The sequence below is a fragment of the Artibeus jamaicensis genome, unplaced genomic scaffold (genome assembly GCF_021234435.1).
Source record: "Artibeus jamaicensis isolate MK-2021 breed Jamaican fruit bat unplaced genomic scaffold, CSHL_Jam_final contig_777, whole genome shotgun sequence".
Classification (NCBI taxonomy): Eukaryota; Metazoa; Chordata; class Mammalia; order Chiroptera; family Phyllostomidae; genus Artibeus; species Artibeus jamaicensis.
In genome coordinates this window covers 14,244-34,581 of record NW_026521966.1, presented here as the reverse complement: position 1 = coordinate 34,581, position 20,338 = coordinate 14,244, and the positions used below count along the sequence as shown (strand labels likewise).

General features: G+C 40.6%; 1 pseudogene; it reads left to right on the top strand.

Annotated features, from left to right (window-relative positions):
* The first annotated feature begins 18,431 nt into the window (after positions 1-18,431).
* On the top strand, positions 18,432-19,199 carry LOC119037173 (60S ribosomal protein L7-like; annotated as a pseudogene).
* The last annotated feature ends 1,139 nt before the right edge of the window (positions 19,200-20,338 follow it).

Below are 20,338 nucleotides of genomic sequence, written 5' to 3'. Positions count from 1 at the left end.
GGAAGTCCCCTTGAATTCTTGTTTTTTCATATTTTCCTGTTTGGTCATTTTTTCCTTCCTTCTGGTTCACTCCCTTGATTTGAGTCCCAGTTTCCTTTTCATCACTATTGGTTTCCTGTGCAATTCCCTTCATTTCAATTAGTTTAGCCTTCATATGTTCCTCTAATTTGTGACTAAAATCAACCAGTTCCGTGAGCATCCTGATCACCAGTGTTTTGAACTGTGCATCTGAAAGTTTTGTTATTTCTTCGTTGCTTAGAATTATGGGCTCTGGGGCTTTGAGATCTTCTTCAGTCATTTTTGGTCTGTTCGTGCCCACTAAGTATGAGGAGCGGAGCCTTAGGGGTGTGGACGGGCCGCCACAGCGGGGTCACTGGTTTGTGATGCTGTATGTGGGGGCAGGGTCAGAGCGGGAAAATGGTGGCCCTCTCTGCTGCCTCCAGCAGCTGGGGCCTGCTTGGTCCTATCTCACTGTGCACTCCCTCGCTGGTCTATCTGTGCAGGAATGCGTCACCACAGTCAACCCACTACCCTGTCGGTCGCTCACTGGGTCCACCCTTTGAAACCCCACGCCTGGGATCCACACGCCTGAGTCCATCTGACCGAGTTTTCCTGTGCAACCCTGCTCCACCAGCTGCTGGCTTTGCCCCTCTTACCGGTCAGACTGAAGAATTCGTTGTTATCAGACTTCCAAAAAGTTCAATTTTCTGTATTCTGGCTGTGTTTTCTGTTGCTAATATTTAATTGTCTCTAAACTTGGTTGTGTGAGAAAGCATGGCGTCTCCACCTATGCCTCAATCTTGGTGGAAGGCTCTGTTCTTTGATTCTAAATGAAACTTTTGCTAGGCAGAGCAGTCTTGGTTGTAGGACATTGTTTTTCATCACTTTAAATATTTCAGGCCAATGCCTCTGGCCTGCAAAGTCTCTGTTGAGAAATCAGCTGACAGTCTTATGGGAGTTCTCTTATTGGTAATTTAATTATGATGTGTCTTGGTGTGGTCCTGTTGGGGTTCATCTTCTTTAGGATTTTCTGCATTTCCTGGACTTGTATATCTATTTCCTTTGCCAGGTTAAGAAAATTTTCTGTCATTTCTTCAAGCAGGTTTTTAATTCCTTGCTCTCTCTCTTCTCCTTATGGTATCCCTATCATATCAGTGTTGGTATGCTTGATGTTGTCCCAAAGGCCGCTAAACTATCTTCATTTTCTTGGATTATTTTTTCTTCCTGATTGCGTACTGCTACCCTGTATTCCAAAGAGCTGATTTGATCCTCTGCTTCATCTAATCTACTGTGATTCCCTCTAATGTATTCTTTAAGTTTTTAAAAATATATATATTTTATTAATTATGCCATTATAGTTGTTCTATTCCCCCCTTCATTCCTCTCCACCCTGCACACCCCCCCTGTTCCCCCCCTTTAGTTTATGGCCACGTGTCTCAAGTTCTTTAGATTCTATATTTCCCATACTATTCTTGCCCTCCCCCTATCTATTTTATACCTACCATCTATGCTTTTATTTTCTGTACCTTCTCACTCCCCTGTTGCTAACCCTCCATGTGATCTTCATTTCTATGGTTCAGCTCCTGATCTAGCTGTCCTCTTAGTTTGCTTTTGTTTTAGGTGTGGTTGTTAATAACTGTGAATTTGCTGTCCTTTCACTGTTCATCTTTTTTATCTTCCTTTTCTTAGGTAAGTCCCTTTAACATTTCATATAATAAGGGCTTGGTGATGATGAACTCCTTGAATTTGATCTTATCTGAGAAGCACTTTATCTGTTCTTCCATTCTAAATGAAAGCTTTGCTGGAGAGAGCAATCTTGGATGTAGGTCTTTGGATTTCATGATTTGGAATACTTCTTTCCAGCCCCTTCTTGCCTGTAAGGTCTCTTTTGAGAAATCTGTTGACAGTCTGATGGGAACTCCTTTGTAGGTGACTGTCCCCTTATCTCTTGCTGCTTCTAGGATTCTCTCCTTCATTTTAATCTTGGCTAATGTAATGATGATGTGCTTTGGTGTGTTCTTTCTTGGGTCCAAGTTTTTTGGGACTCTCTGAGCTTCCTGGATTTCCTGGAAGTCTATTGCCTTTGCCAGATTGGGGAAATTCTCCTTTATTATTTGTTCAAATAAGTTTTCCACTGGTGGCTGTTCCTCTTCCCCTTCTGGTGCCCCTATAATTTGGATGTTGGAACGTTTAAAGATGTCCTGAAGGTTCCTAAGCCTCTCTTCATTTTTTTGAATTCTTGTTTCTTCATCCCTTTCTGTTTGGCCATTTTTTTTTCCTCTTTCTGGTCCACTCCTTTGATTTGAGTCCCAGTTTCCTATCCATTACTATTGGTTTCCTGTGCATTGCCATTCATTTCAATTAGTTTAGCCTTCATATGTTCCTCTGATTTGTAACTAAAATCAACCAGTTCTGTGAGCATCCTGATCACCAGTGTTTTGAACTGTGCATCTGAAAGTTTTGCTATTTCTTCATCACTTAGATTTATCGGCTCTGGGGCTCTGAGTTGTTCTTGAGCCATGTTTTGATCTGTTGGTGCCTGATAGGTATGAGGAGCGGAGCCTTAGATGTTCACCAGGGCGGGGCCACCCAGGTTGCTGGTTTGTGACCCTGTATGTGGGGGCGGGGTCAGAGAGGGACAATGGCAGTTCCCTCTGCCACTTCCTGCCACAAGGGCCTGTGTGGCCCATCTCACTGCTAGCTTCTTCACCAGTTTATCTGCGCGTGAATGTGTGACTTCGATCAGCCCTCAGTGGGTCCACTGCCTTGCGCCCTCAGTGAGTCCGCCCGATTCTCCACACCTGGGATCTGCCCACAGCTGCTGGTGTACCTGGGTTGTGGGCCCTGGTTGGTCCGGTGGATCTTTCCTGCACGACCCCACTCTGCTGCTGGCTCTGCCTCTCTTACTGGTTTGGCTGAAGGGTTTGTTGTTGTCAAACTTTCGTGTAGTTCAATTTTCTGTGGTTTGGCTGCGGTTTTGTTGCTAAAACTTCGTTGTTTTTAAACTTGGTTGTGGGAGAAGGTGCAGTGCTTCCACCTACACCTCCATCTTGGTGGAAGTTCCTGTATTCTTTAAGTTTTAATGAAGTTGTAATGAAGAATAACTTCATTTCTGACTGGTTCTTTTTTTGTTTTCTATCTCCATTTTAATTTTCCATTTCTTTGTTAAAGTTCTTGCTGAGTTCATCTACTTTTCCCCTAAGTTTGTTGAGAATCCTAATAACCAGTGCTCTGAACTCTATCTCTGGTAGATTGCTTGTCTCCATTTTGTTTTTCTAGGGTTTTGTTTTCTTCTTTCATTTGGGCTATGTTTCTTTGTCTCCTCATTTTGGCAGGCTCCCTGTGTTTATTTCTATGTATTAGGTAGAGCTGCTATGTCTCTGAGTCTTGACAGAGTGGCTTAAGGTAGTAGGTGTTCTGTGGGCCCAGTGGCACAGTCTCCCTAGTCACCTGACTAGTTGCTCCAGACATGTCCCTTGTGTGACTTGCATGTGACATCCTGCTGTAAGTGAGCCTTGATTGCTGTTGGCTCCTCAGTAGGAGGGACTGACCCTCAGGTTATGAGGACTGGCCAAGACTACAGCAGAGGAGCTGCTATGCAAGGGCTGACCCCATGGAGCAGGATTCAGTTTACTGGGGCTCTGGTGCTTGCTGAGTCCACCCTTTGGGTGTGCCATTTTATAGAGGTGGTTGAGTGGTATTTGTTGTGGTCTGAAGCTGACCACCAGGGGTTTTGGTCTGGAGCTCTTGGGAGTGGGTCTGGTGAAGACCAAGGTAATCTGAAGCCTGGGGCCATCTGGTATGAGCTACAAAGTGATCTGCAGACAGTTGCTGTTCGTGCTGGGCTGGAGGTATCTGGTGGAGACTAAACTGTGAACTGAAGCTGGCCGCCACTAGTACTGGGTTTGGGACGACCTAGCAGGAGGTATTGGATCATGCTAAGGACAGATGCTGCTTATTTGGACTTTGTGAAACTTTAAGAAATTTTAGGAAAGTCTGCAGCATGAGCCAAGATAGAATGTTTGTATGGAAAAGCCACTGGAATTATCTTAGGTGGACCCACTGGTCGGGTTGGACAGGGTCTCAGGGAATCACTAAGGTAGGGGGCAAGGGGTGAGATGGTGTTCGCCAGGTTGATAGAGACTCTGACTTGGAGCCTGCCTGTGCCTGGAGGCTGGCTCAACAAAGGACCAATGGCTTTTGCCAGCACATCTGTTTAGGAGAAAGCTGCCCCTCCAACCTGTGCCTTGACCGGACAATACAATTCAGTTTCTCTCTGTATGTCCTGGCACTTTTTGAACTGCTACCCAGACTAGAGGTCAGAGCAATTGAGTCCATCAGCAAGTAAGTTCATGTGTGGGTCTTTTAAGAGGAACACCTGAGTCTCTAGAAGCCCTCCATCTCATTCAGCATCAATCCCCTCAGCTACAATCCCTGCTGGTTTTCACAGCTATACGTTATGAAGACTCCTTTTTCTGGCACTGGAACCCAGGGCTGGGGAAGCTGGTGTGGGACTGGTATCCTTCACTCCTATGGATACCTCTGCAGTTGAGATATCACTTCTGATTTTTCACCAGGTGTGGGACTTGCCAATTCCACCCTCTGTGACCCTTCCTACCTGTCTTGACATGGCTTTGTCTGCATATCCTTAGTTATAGGACTTCCGTTCTACAAGACTTCAGGCAGGTCTCCATGGTGGTTCTTTTGTAGTTTAGTTGTAATTTTGATGTGGTTGTAGAAGGAGGTGAGCATAGCAATTACCTATTCTGCCATCTTGGTTGGAAGCTTAATACAGTTTTTACTCTAATTTTTCTGAGAAGCACACAACCAGGTTTTCCAGCAGGGTCTTCTTTAAACTCTGAAAGAAATAAATTAAATAATTCATTGGTTGCCTGCCAAAGTAGATTTGAGGAACTGAAGTCCACCTAATTTTACCTAGCCTGAGGCCTCTCTCGACCCTCACTCAACCATCTCAGGACCACATACACGCAGATAGGGCTTCTAATCCCAGGCCCTACCAATACCAGGTGGGAGAGTGATCTTCACTCAGTCTTAGGTTCTTATCCTTCATTTCTAAACATCCATCTCTGCCTCTTCTTCCACTTGCTTCCTTTGTCCCTTGCCACAATTTTATTTACCTCTTCTCACACTTCCCTTTCTTCCTCCCCCAAACTTTATCTTCTTTGTCTCCAAACCATAAACCTACTCATCCTGTTCCTGAGCATAATTATTGGGCATATAATCTATTGAACATGTATGATGTCCAGGCCCTGTGCCAGGCACTGAAGGCAAACAGAGGAATAAGGCAGGGTCCCTACACACAAGAAATTCAGGGAGGCAAAACATGTATCTAAAGAGATAATATGTAAAGACCACTCCAGTCTTTCAATAATCATGTCTGTGGGCTTTGGAATAGACAATGTCACAGTGAGAAAATGCTTCTCAGAGGAGACAGGGCTTGAATGAGTTTTGACATGGGAAGAAAAGTTCTTGAACAAATTCAAAGAAGGGGAAGAGACTAAACAAAGAACATATAGAATGACACATGGACATGGACAACAGTGTGGGAATTGACTGTGGGAGCAGGTGGGGGGGTGGAGGAGGGCAAAGGAGGCAAAATTGGGACAACTGTAATAGAATAACAATAAAATGATTTAATTAAAAAAAGAAATCAGAATTTCAGATTGAGTTAGTGGCCTGAGCAAAGATCCAGCAGATACACATTGTTTTAAAAAGAATAATAATTAAATTACTTGGGCTGGAATGGAAAGTGGGTATAGAAAAGTCATGGAGATGAGACTGGAAAGATAATTTGGTGCTAGACTGTGAGAAGTGTAATTGCCAGGATAAAGAACTGGGATAGTGGCAGGTAAGTAAGAAGATGAGAAATTCTACATTGAAGGGAAACAATAAATATTGTTGTTTAATTATTGAAGAGAAACAATAAATAAAGTTTGGCATGGAAACTTATAAGAGATAGACTAGAGAAGGGAGCTATTTGTCATGGTCTAGGTGGTGAAAACAAAATGACAAGATGGGTTAGAGGCAAAAAAAATATTATGGGAAAAGAAAAATTTGGGCCTGGATGTTAGTGAGTGACAAAAGTCAAACATAATACCAGAGTTCTGAGCACAGATCTTTGTGAGTATGTAAATGATAAAAATTGGGAAGCTTGAAGAAGGAATCTTCTTTTAAATAAAGGGTTGACCTTGGCTATAAACAAGGTCCAAGTGAGATGTGATGGATGAGGGATCAAAAAAGATGTCCAGCAGGTAGTAGGCAATACAGACTTGACACTCTGCTGTGAGAAGATCTTCAAGAGCAAAGAATGAAGAGGGAAGAGCAGAAATCCAAGCACTGAGTTTTGAGATACATCTCCTCTTAGGAGTGAGGAAGAGAAGGGATGAAAGCCATCCTGGGCTGTTAGGAGGAGAACCAGAGCAAGGACTAAGAAGTAAACGGCAGAGAGGTCATTGTCATCTGGTGCCATTGTAAGTTTGTATTACATTTGGTTTTTTTTTTTTACCTTTTGAAAAAATTTATTTAATTGTATTACATTTGTTTTGTGTGCAATGGAAAACAGCGTGAAAGGACACACACCAAATTAGTAGGATCAGTCACTTCTAAGTAAAAAATAATTGAGGACTTTCCCTTTTGTTGTACATGAATTTCTACAATTAATTGGCCTTACTTTTATAATTACCACTCACCCCCACTCCAGACAAAGAATAGTGGTGATAAACCACTTTTCTCTCCCACATATTTCTATCTCCCTCTCCAGCCATCCCTCCTAGCTCCTTCTTAGCCAGTGTCCTTGCCTGTCCCTAGCACACCCCTTATCTCCCCACTCCAGCTTTTAAACTCTCTGCTCTAATTTCCTCAGTGTTGGTCAGCTACTTCTTGCAGAGGAGAATAAACTGTCCCAGGGACCCACATAAAAAGAGAGTTTGTTTCTGTCTCTGAGGTTTTGTTTATGTTGGTTCCCATACCAGTTTCTTCTCACCTAGTTATTGTTTCTATCTTTAATGACACCTCTACAGGAACACCTCCAAGATTATAACTACTTGGCTTTGATCAAAGCTTTACTCTGACATTCACTTCTTGATCTTTACTAAGCAAAATAATAACCATATAGTGATATCTTACCTCTGGATGGTGCAAATGGTTACAAAGCACTCTTACTTGCATTATTTTGTTTGAGCCTCTCCTGGGAGGTAAGCATAACAGATATTTTCCCCATGAAACAAAGAAACTAACACTCAGATAAGCTACAGGGATGCATAGACAACAAATTGTAGAACAGAAACAAATATGCAAAATTTTTATTTGCAGGTCAGTGCTTTTTATGTAACATTTCATTGTTTATATAGTGTTACTTTTTAAAATATATGTTTTATTGATTATGCTATTACAGTTGTCCTGTTTTCCCCTTCATTCCCCTCCACCCTGCACACACCTCTCCCACCCACATTCCTCCCTTCAGTTCATGTCCATGTGTCATAGTTCTTTAGCTTCTACATGTCCCATACTATTCTTGCCCTCCCCCTGTCTATTTTCTACCTATCATCTATACTACTTATTCTCTGTACCTTTTCCCCATCTCTCCTCCTCCCACTCCCCTGTTGCTAACCCTCCCTGCAATCTCCATTTCTGTGGTTCTGTTCCTGTTCTAGTTGTTTGCTTAGTTTGCTTTTGTTTTTGTTTTAAGTGTGGTTGTTGATAATTGTGAGTTTGCTGTCATTTTACTATACATGTTTTTTATCTTCTTTTTCTTAGGTAAGTCCCTTTAACATTTCATATAATAAGGGCTTGGCGATAATGAACTCCTTGAACTTGACCTTATCTGAGAAGCACTTTATCTGCTCTTCCATTCTAAATGAAACCTTTGCTGGTTAGAGCAATCTTGGATGTAGGTCTTTGGATTTCATGACTTGGAGTACTTCTTTCCAGCCCCTTCTTGCCTGTAAGATCTCTTTTGAGAAATCTGCTGACAGTCTGATGGGAACTCCTTTGTAGGTGACTGTCCCTTGTCTCTTGCTGTCTCTAGGATTCTCCCTTTCATTTTAATTTTGGGTATGTAATTATGATATGCCTTGGTGTGCTCCTCTTTGGGTCCAACTTCTTTGGGGCTCTCTGAGCTTCCTGGACTTCCTGGAAGTCTGTTTCTTTTGCCAAACTGGGGAAGTTCTCCTCTATTATTTGCTCAAATAAGTTTTCCACTTGTTGCTCTTCCTCTTTCGCTTCTGGTACCTCTATAATTCGGATGTCGGAACATTTAAAGATGTCCTGGAGGTTCCTAAGCCTCTCCTCGTTGTTTTGAATTCTTGTTTCTTCATTCTTTCCTGTTTGGTTGTTTCTTTCTTCCTTCTGGTTCACTGCATTGATTTGACTCCCAGTTTCCTTCCCATCACAATTGGTTCCCTGTGCATTTTCCTTCATTTCACTTTGTGTAGCTTTCATTTTTTCATCTAATTTGTGACCAAAACCAACCAATTCTGTCAGCATCTTGATCACCAGTGTGTTGAACTGTGCAACTCATAGGTTGGCTATCTCTTCATTGCTTGGTTGTATTTGCTCTGGAGGTTTGATCTGTTCTTTCATTTGGGCCATTTTTTTTTGTCTTGACATGCCTGTTAGGCATGAGAGGCAGAGCCTTGGGTGTTCACCAGGGTGCACCGCCAGTCTCTGGGTTGTGATATTATATGTGGGGGAGGGGTCTGAGAGGAAACAATGGCATTTGCTTCTCTCTCTGTTGGATTTCAGTTCCTTCCACTGCTTTCACCAAGCAAATTGGGCCTTTCTGGTGGTAATTCCCATGTGGGTGGGCTTATGTATGTTCTAAGACCCTGTGGGTCTCTCCAAAGAACTCTCCTGCAAGGCTGGGGGTTTCTCCCGACACCTGAACCCCCACAGGTGTTTTTAATTGGTGTTTTGAGGCTTTATTTCCCCATGCTGGAACCCTGGGTTGTGCAGTCTGTCTCGATGCTCAGTTTCACCTGGTTTACCTGCACTCGATTGTGGGACTGCCTGGTTAGCCATCTGCCTTGCGCACTGTGCCAGGCTTCACAATTGCCATCTCGCTGGGTCTGCCAGCTGCCGCCTGCGTACCCAGTGTCTGCCTGCTGCCAACTTGTGTACCAGTGCCACTGCTTTTTTTTTTTTTTTTTTTTTTTTTTTGCTGCAACCCCTTTCTGCTCAGCTGCCTGACTCTGCCCCTCCTACCCGTCTGGGTGAATGTGTCTATTTTAACTCCTTGGTTGTTGGACTTCCATACAGTTCAATTTTCTGTCAATTCTGGTTGTTTTTTTTGTTTCTAGGTTGTTGTCCTTATTTTGGTTGTGTGAGGAGGCACAGCGTGTCTACCTATATTTCCATCTTGGCTGTATATAGTGGTACTTTTTAAAAACATTGTCATGTCTTCTTTGAATATGTACCTTCACCTTCTTACTCAAACTGTAAAACAATAGAATATCATTACCTCAAGATGAGGACAAGATTTTTTCATTTGACTGAAAGCCTTATTTTCAGTTGTACTGTGATCTTTGTTAGAACATTAGGACATCCTGATGTCTTGCTATTGTCTCTCATGCAGGCATGCATACACATACACTGTGAACCATGAGACCATATCCTAATACTCTTCCTTTCACAGTATCTCTTAAATTCACTCCTTCATTCTCACTATTAAACCATCTCTTTTTTCTTGGAAGGGCTATTATATTTCTGAGAGAAGGATATTTTCTCGGATTTGTATATTAGAAAAACTCACAAATAAGACAACATACAAAAAGCTGAAGATTTGGTAACTACTATGTGACTTCTCCCCCTGCCATTAAAAACGACAATAACAACAAAATGGTTGCAGTGTCCATTTTCAAACATCAGAAAACAGATAGTGCAGGATTGTGAAAGGAAACAAGTGCTATGAACCCTATACTTGCCCAGGCTTTTTGTCTAGAGGCAATTTCAGGACTGTAGCACATGCAGGGGAATTTCAAACAGAGCTTCAATGAACTGAGGAGAGAGATCAGAGTTCAGGGAGGTGAGTGTAGAACCAGGGGCAGAACATCAGAGAGGAGAGATATTCACAGAGAGAGCTCCAGAAATCTGCACAGGGTCTTTCTGAGTGTTGGGCTGAACACAGTCTGACCAAGGGTGAAATTTCATGAGACTGGGAAAACAGTTGCCAGAAAGAGAACAATTACTTGTGGATATGTAAGTTAAAAATTCCCTGGGCTCATGCAGGACTGGAAATTTTTCAAGTGCCCATCAGCCAGAGTGGAGAAGCCTCATTAAGTACATGGGGCATTCCACAAAGACATCAGGGGAGTCTCCTACAGTAGTGGGACAAGTTAGCCTTGAATACAAGCTACTTTAGCTCTGTTCCCAAAATGCTTCAAAACGAGTCTCAAAAAGGTCAAAGAGATCTCCAGGTAGATTAACTATTTAATAGAATAAAGTCTGATGTAAAGGGATACAATGCGATCAATTACTCAACAATATAAACTCATAATAGCTGACATCTGATAAAAAATTACTAACAATGCTGAGAAGCAGGAAAATGTGACCCATAACCCAAAGAAAATAGTATAAACAGATGAGGAATGACATAGACAATGGAATTGGCAGACAAGCACTTTAAAACAGCTTTTACATATATTATAAGACAATAAGAAGAGAAGTAAAAGGTATAAAAATAACCAAAGGGAACTTCTAGAGATGATAAATACAACATCTGAAACAAACACTTCACTAGATGCAATTAACAGCAGATGAAACTGTCAGACTGTATGTGGATTAAAACAAACAGAAAGATTTTATTCTGTGAGGGTTTTGACCTGCAAGCAGGAAACTTGGCAACAGGAGCAAGGTTCCTAGTTGTTCACAGACTAAGAGGTTTTTATAGGGTAAGTAGAAAAATTATTTGGCTTTTTCAGCTAATTTGTTGCCAAGTGGTCTCTTTCTTATTTGGATCATGGTAGCTGAATCAGGAGAACAAGGAAGTCCAGAGACTTGGTAGTTGAGGATTGGCTGGTGTCCTCCGACAATTTCTGAGAAGAGCTGTACATTCCTGTAAGGTTAGGTTATTTCCTTTATGTGCCTGTCTTGACTGTCTCCATTTGGTCCCTGACATAAATGATTCCATTTTAGTTTGATTCTATAAGACATGAAAACATAGCAATAGAAACTATCAAAATGAGGCATAGAGATAAATATTTAATGTATAAAAACCTAAAACTTTGTGAAACATAATAAATATAAGACAACAAAAATAGGCTGGGAAGAGTGTTTGCAATAAATACATAAATGCTGTCTACATTATATAAAGAATACTTGCAGGTTGGCAAGAAAAGTATTGAGATTCCAAAGATTATAATATATAAAAAAGTAGGTACAGACATAAGGTGAAATACAACCAGGGAAAAAAATGCAGAGAACAATGTTTCACTTCTCCAAGAATCAAATCAATTCAAAGAAAAATATCAACAAGGTACTAATTTAAAGCTGCTAAATTAACAAAAATTTGAAACTTTCCAAACCTCATACCACCTGCCAGGATATATTCCAAAAGAATAAATTACTTATATGTAAAAATGAGACCATGAAAGGTTTTCTAACTATGACTCAAAATCCAACATTTATAAAAGCAGCTCAATGAGACAAATGACAAACTGGGAATAAATATGAGTATAGTATTATTCCACAATAAAAATTTATTGGAAAACATCAACAACATGGAAAATGCTTCTGATGCAATAGTAAATGAAAAAGGATGACAAAAATATATCTGCCCAGGATGAAGGGGAAGACCAGTGGGAAGAGGAGAGGAAGTGAAAATTGACTCCCTCCTGTCTGACCCACCTGGTATCAATCTCTCACTTCCAGTTGTGCTGACACAGTCACCCAAACACCCATAATATCTGCCCCTTTCTTTCCTGTCAATTCAAATCCCATTACATCATCGCCCATTAATGAAGTTCTACCAAACTTGTTTAATGGACCCTTCCCTTTGCTCTGAATTCTCTCAGCCTGGAGATATTCTGCACCCAAACTGCACCTTAACATTCTTGCAAGAGAAGTCATAGTTTACTTCCCCAGGGCTTGAAATGGTTTTGCTTCTGCTTCCCCACCCCCCCACCCCCGCTGAACAACCCAGGCTTTCATTTAATTAGGTTTTCATTTCAAACCTTTATTGAAGGGGCTGCTGTGTTTGAAGACCTGTGTGAAGCAGGGCAGCAGGTATAACTACAATGGCATAGGGTGGCTTAGATCCACTAAGGGCTGAAGGCAGATTCCCTTTACCATCTCCCTATTTCCCTTTGTGTATCAGCCTAGCTGGGTCACAGGCTGGTTTCCTTGAGCCTCAGGAATCCCAAAACGAAACCATGGGGAGGCAGCAGTGAGGCGGAGGCCCATCAGAGAGTAAGCCTAGTGCATGAAGATCCCTGGATCTCTGTGTACGTGGGTGTATAGAGGAGCACTGGGCCCTGGGCCAGGGTCCCTCCTTATCCTTCTTTCAAAGTTTCTGCTTGGGCACCAACATTTTAGCTCACTGTTTCCTTGGTCAGCAGTGTCCTGAAAAGGTTGTATTCTAGTTCTCTTTGTTCAGCTTTCTGCAACTCTAGGGTAGGGATGCAGGATACAGGAGAGATGCGGTAAAAGAAGGAAGGGACATTACTGACCACAGATATCAACTGCACACAAGTAGTGAGAGGTGAAAGCTGGAACCTCTAAGGAAGCAACTACAGAGAACATGTAGGGCAGGGATTAGAAGTTTCCAGAAGCTTGAGATCCCTCTTCTCTGTATCCCAAGTGGCCCTGGGACCATGGTACAATATATCAAGGAGTATTTCTCATCTAGGCTACGCTGAAGAGGAGCTGCCTGCTCTGGACTGATACAGAGTCCAGGGCCTGGGTGCTGGATCTATTTGTCCTATGAGTACTCCACCTGGCCCCAAAGTCCATAATTTGCATTATGATTCTTTCTCTCTTGGAGTTATTCATTCTATTCATTCTGCTATTCATTCTGGAGATGGGCAAATGTATACTGTCATGTATACATCATTACAGTATCATACAGCATATTTTCACTGCCCTAAAAAACCTTCTTTGCTCCACCTATCATAGCTCCTCTCCCCAAGCCCAAGCAACCACTGATGTTCTTATTGTCTCCAGTTCAGGTATGTAATCAGCCTAACCTGGACTGTAAAACCTCAGAGTGATTAAAGATCCTATAGAAGGTAGAGAAAGGAAAGTGCTTCGGTGTGGACATCAGACGGAGCAGTGTTCAAGGCTCTCCCATCACTCACTAGCCATGTCACCATTGCAACTGGCTTAAACTCTCTGAGCATCTATTTTTTCATCTGGCAAAAGGAGATAACATAATAACCTCATGGGTTTGTTGTGAAAATTGAGTGAGATAATTTACATAAAGAGTTTAGCGAAATGCCTCTTAGGAAAAGGTAAATCTAGCAGAAAATGTTTATTGGCATGTGGCACTTGGAATCAGGGGAAGTTCCTTTCTCTCAGAGCCTATAATTATCAAGACCCAGTGTTGGGGGCTGGGATAAGCCTGAAACAGGCTGATACAATCTGACCTGAAGGTTGCGCCTGAATAACAGGATGCTGCGGTTAGGAGCCATAGAACTCCCCCTCCTGGACATGCGGGTGGCACACCAATCAGTGCCTTGATCATGCGCCCGCCATGCACCCCCAGCCAATCGCAGGCTAGAGCATGCTTTGAAGCCACCTATCCACTGCACTTCCTCCACTGCCCTCCTCTATATAACTCCCTCCATTTTGAAATAAATTTGCAGCTTGATCAGAATCCTTTGTCTTGCTGCCATTCTTCGCGCCTCCTGTCCATCCCCCTTCATCCGTTACAGGTATATCGGCGGACCCCGTTGACTGCCTCGCGGGCCCAGGCAACCCAGATTTCAGACAAGACAGATGTACTGGTGGACACTTGCATTGTGATAAGACTAACATGGTCTCTTTGAGGTGCATGTTGACTGGGAATAAAGCAGAGATTAATTTACTAGGATCTCTTTTTATTGAATTTATTGGGGTAACATTGGCTAATAAAATTATACAGGTTTCAGGTGTCCAATTCTCTAACACATCATCTGTATATTGAACTGTGTGTTCATCACCCCAAGTGAAGTCTCCTTCGCTGGCGAGCTCTTGAAGATGACCTGAGGGTTCTACAAATGGCCACACTTAGAAACAGGTGTAAATAATTCCTTGTTTGGAATTTTCATTACAATATTCTCAAACCCTTTATAGAATATTGTTCTAAACTGCAGTTTGGTGTTTGCCTAAGAAACATAAAGAAAGAGGCCTAACCCACATATATCATGTAACCTAGTAGATTCGAGAAACAACTAAGTAAAACAAATATATCATATTTAAAACTACAAGATATTAAAACTCAATGAATAGGTCTGACAGCAGGTTAGACACAACTTAGGAGAGAATTAGTAGAAGATAAAACAGTAGTAATCACTATAGATACAATCAAAGGAAACAAGGAGATGGAAAATATAAGATAAAGAGACAAGCAGTGAGAGGGTCTAATATACATCTAACAAATGATAACCAATCCAAAAGAAAGTAATGAAGGATGGGGGAAACTTTACAGAGTGGGCAGGACAAATTGAAAGCAAATTTAGAGGATGTATATAAAGCAAAATGTATCAATAATTCCATTAAGTGTAAATGGTCTAAATGCTCCAGTTGACATCAAGGATTGACATGTTGAGTTAAAAGAAACATATGAGTTTTTTAAAGGGTTGAAAAATTTTTTAACTGAAAAGTATATTTTAAGATGTGCATGTGTGTATACCCAAAGGAAATGAAGCAGAGACTTAAACAGATCACTTTTACAGCAGTGTTTGCAGTATCATTTCCCCCAAGAGCCAAAAGATGGAATTAACCTGTGTCCATTAATGATGAATGGATAGGCAAAAAAAGGGTATATCCATATAATAGAATATTTTTAAGCCATAAAAAGGAAAGAAATTCTGATACATGCTACAGCATGGATGAATCTTGAAAACATTATGCTCCATGAAAGAAGCCAGGACCAAAAGAACAAATATAGTATGATTCCACTGATAAGAGGAACCTAGAAGAGGTAATGAAGGGAATTCTCCCTAGAGAAGGGAATGGGGAATTATTGTTTAATGATGCAGTGTCCCTTTGAAGTGATTAAAAAGTTCTGGAAATGGATAGTGGCAATGGCTGCACAACAATATTAATATACTTGATGCCACTAAAGTGTACACTTAAAATGGTTAAAGTTGTAAATTTAATGTTTTATATATTTATCACAATAAAAATGTAAACATATATAACATAAAAAATATATAGTATGTGTGTAAATATATATAACATAAATATATATAACACTGTCCTAGGGACAGTGAAACCAGAAAGGGTTTAGGATAGAAGCAGCAGCAGGAGAGAATCTGGGTAGGGCTGCTTTGGTTCACAGGAAAGTCAGAAAAGGGGGCTTGGGAGACAGGTTCAGGGAGTGAGCCCAGGACAAGCTTCTGCTGCCCATTGCTGTACTGATTGCAAGCCTAATGGGGACCCTTAGTATTTAGAGGGAAAAAGAAAGGGGAAAGAACGGATTGGATGGGCTCCCAGGAGGGAGAACACCCAGAGATGCTTCTTCATCATAGAGCCTGTTCCCAGTGCAGGTGGTAAAAACAAACAGGTACTTTGTTCTGTGTTCATAAAAGATAGCACTAAACATGCAACACTGAGGTCATACTAATTCATAATAAAATGCTAAAGCATTTAGTTATTCATATGTTTCACTTCAGACAAAATTAGCAATTTTACTCTTCTCACATAAAGCACTTCTTGAGCCCAGTAAGTAAACACTTGAGAGAGCTAGTCAACCCTGATTAAATAGAGGTTCTGGCAGGCATAAGGTGGAAACCAAGTCTTCCTATGACTCACTGATGGTCATCGAAACAGTTAAATATCCAGGAAACTGTCTTCTTTTGACTCTTTAAGGCACTTAGCACCAGTTTATATTGGATTGTTTGTGTAATAGAAGCAGGCTTGTGCCGTGTTCTCACTTGCCATGCCTATTTCCCATCTTAGGCCCTTCTGCAAAAACTGCTTGTTAATTATTCATATCTAGCATTTGATCATTTTTTGCTATAATTTATTTGTTATCATTTTCAATAGTTTATTTTATGTCCAATGATTTGTTGGTCTCTATCTTCGTAGTTTTATTTTAATTTGCATTCTATTTATCTTCCCTCTCCTATTTCTTTAGCTTTTTCACAAAATTCTAACCCATGCCCAAGCTATTTTAATATCCCTTTAAATCTCTCAGTCAACAAATTTTCCAAAACTCCTAAAACTATTTGATTAAGTCTTTAAACACTGAAAAATGCCTCCAGTTCCTATAAAGATTCTCATGAGCCACCTGTTAAATGTCAACACACCCACATGAACCAATGTGGTTTTCTACTGATCATTAGAAACTTGCCCATTTGTGATTTTGAGTGATTATGTGAAGACCTCAACAACTGAGCCATTTCCCCTTTTTATGCTCATTGCACCAGCTTTTTTCAGTTATTAAACAATATTATGAACTATGTCAAATACACAGAAGAGTATAAGCATTTTATATAAATCTCACAAGCAATCCCCTCATTCTCTCTTATATCTTTTTATACAGTTGTATAATGAATAACTCTCATTTCTTTCAATTTAAAAGATTTGAGAAAACACACAAAGACAAATACTGCCTGGTATCACTTACATATATGGAATCAGAACAACTTTTTAAATTGAACTCAGAGAAAGAGACAATGGAATGGTAGCTGTCAGGGGCTGGAGGTTGGGACAAATGGGGAGAGGTTGGTAAAAGGGCACACATTTTTAGTTGTAAGATGAATAAGGTCTGAGGATCTAATATATAACATGGTTACTATAGATGACAATACTGCATTGTATAATTAAAAGTTGCTAAGGGAGCAGAACTTCAATGTCACACCAAAAAATAAAGGGAACTATGTGAGGTGATGGGTGTGTTAACCCAATTATGGGAGCCCTTTCACAATGTAAAAATATATATCAAATTATCATGGTATACACTTTAAATATATTACAATTTTATTTGTCAATTATATCTGAATAAAACTGAAATAATTTGGAGGCCAAAGTACTTTTATGGGGGTTAGCCATTTCCATATATATCTTATTTTGGACAACATGTTCACCATTTTCTTTCCTTTGCTTACTAAATATGGCACGCTGGCAATTTTTGTTCATGCCAAAACAATCCGTGTCCACTGTAGAAAATGTAGGTAATTTGGATAAACATAAAAGAAGAAAAAATAATATTAAAATCACCCAAAATTCTACCACCCAGAGATGTTACCTTTTTGTACACTCCCTTTCTGTGTAACCAGGGAGGAGACCTACAATGCTTACTCCTCCTTCGACAGGAATTTACTCTCTTAGAGCCCCTGTTGCTAATGCTGTCAGTTTATGCCATGTAACCCCATTCCACAAGTCACTCATGTTAGACTAAGGGTAATAAACTCCTTACTTGTACTAGTCAGGAAAACAGACAACACCCTGGGTTTTTTAAACCAAATAAAGGAAATTGGCTACACAGGAAATGAAAAAGCTGAGAGGACAAACAGGATGGTAAGGCCACTGAGAGATTAGCAACAATTCTCATCAAAAGACACTTCAAAGACATTGAAAAGAGAAGCCACAGACAGGGAAAAAATATTAGTAAAGCATATAGCATCAAATAAAAAAATTGTATCCCTGCAACAGCATGGATGGAACTGGAAAGCATTATGCTGAGTGAAATAAGCCAGGTGGTGAAAGACAAATATCATATGATCTCACCTTTAACAGGAACCTAAACAACAAAACAAACAAGCAAGCAAAATATAACCAAAGACACTGAAATTGAAAACAGGCTGATGGTGACCAGAGGGGAGAGGGGAGGGAATTTCAGGGGGAAAGGGGAAGGGTTTATAGGAACAAGTATAAAGGACACATGGACAAAAACTAAGGGGGGTGGAAATGAAAGGGAGGTGGGGAACACTGAAGGCATGGGCTGGGGTGGGAATAAAAGACAGAAAACTGTACTTGAGCAACAATTAAAATAATTTTTTAAAAATGTATCCTGAGTGTAAAAAGAACTTCTAGAACTCCACGGTAAGAAGACAAACAGCCCCCCCAAAACCAAATAGGCCAAATATTTTAATAGACATGTTACCACAGAAGATCTATGAATGGCAAATTAGCACATGAAAAGATGTTCAACATCATTGGTCACCAGGGAAATGCAAATTAAAACTAGAATGACTAAGACTTAAAAGACTGTTAATACCCAATGTTGGTGATAATGGAGAGAAACTGGAACATTGCTGATCAGAAAGTAAAATGGGCCTTTTCTGGCTGGAACCAAGGAGGGTGCAGAAGAGAAGAAGAGAAGGTCCCTGCTGTGCCAGAGCCCTTAAGAAAAAGTGGAGGAATTTCACAGAGCTGATTATCAAGCTCCTGAGAAAGAAGTTTGCCCAAAAGATACTTCAAAAGGCAAGGAGGAAGCTTATATATGAAAAAGCTAAGCACTATCACAAGGAATATAGGCAGATGTACAGAAATAAGATTCAGATGGCAAGAATGGCAAGAAAAGCTGGCAGCTTCTATGTACCTGCAGAACCCAAATTGGCATTTGTCACCAGGATCAGAGGTATCAATGATACGAGCTCAAAGGTCCAAAAGGTGCTGCAGCTTCTTCACCTTTGCCAGATCTTCAATAGCACCTTTGTTAAGTTCAACAAGGCTTCAATTAACATGCTGAAGACTGTGGAACCATATGTGCATGGAGGTACCCAATCCTGAAGTCAGTAAACAAATTGATCTACAAGCTTGGTTATGGCAAAATCAACAAAAAACAAATTGCCCTGATAGACAACAAATTGATTGCTCGATCTCGTGGTAAATATGGCATCATCTGTATGGAGGATCTGATTCATGAGATTGATACTGTTGAAAAATGCTTCAAAAAAGCAAACACCTTCCTATGGCCCTTCAAATTATCTTCTCCATGAGGTGGAATGAAGAAAAAGACCACCCATTTTGTAGAAGGTGGATCTGCTGGTAACAAGGAAGACCAGATCAATAGGCTTATTAGGAGTATGAACTAAGGTATCTACCATGGTCATTTTTGTAATCTGGTCAGTTAATAAACAGTGACTGCTTTAAAATTGAAAAAAAAGAAGGTAAAATGGTACAACTACTTTGAAAAATAGTTTGACAGTTTCTTATAAAGTTAAAGGTATAATTACCATATGACTCAGCAATTCCACTTCTAAGTGCTTACCCAAGAGAAATGAGAATACATATCCACACAAAAACTTGATATTTATTCATAGAAGTAGTGAATCCTGTTCAAAGCAGCATTATTCATAAAGCTCCAAATTGAAAACAATCCAAATGTGCACCAACAGGTAAGTGGATAAATAAATCGTGGTATTTCTATACAATGAAATATTACTAGACAAAAAAAAAAAAAGAATGACAGAAAAAAGCAAGACAGAAAACTTTTAGGTATAATTGCTCTATCCAAGACACAGAAAGAACCACAGCCCTGTCACCACCCATATGAGCAAATGCTGAATGGGGAGCTTAGACTTCCATTCTTGCCCATCTGTAACAGGCACCTCTAACATCCCTCCTGGGGTTGTATCAAGAAGATCGGGTGGAGATCTGGACTTTCATCCCCACTTGGTGTTGCTGAGGTCTCCCTTCCAAAATGTAGGGGGAGACCACATGGAAATCCTAGACTCCCATCCCACCCAGTGATAAGAAGGTGCCACTCTCCCTTCCTGCCCACAGTTAGACAAGACCAAATGGATTGGCAGAGTTGATTTAAAAACATGACCCAACTATAGGGGAAAAAAGCCTATCTCAGAGGTCACAAGCTATATGATTCCATTTATATAATATTCTAGAAATGACAAAATTATGGAGATGGAGAACAGGTTAGTAATTGCCAGGGCTTAGGGATGGTGAAGGGAGGAGAAAGAATGTGAAACCAGGAACACCTTTGTGTTAATGTGATAGTTCTGTATCTGACTTGCAACGTGAGATGACAAATCTACAAGGGATAGGGCAGTGAATGATACACACTCTTTGTACCCCTGTCAATTTCTGGGTTTAGATATTGTACTACAGTTAATATTAAGATGTGCATGGGACATCTTTGTCCTATCTTTGCAATTTCCTGGGAATTTATAAATATTTCAAAAAAAGTTTTTAAAGGGAATGAACCACTCATATCCAT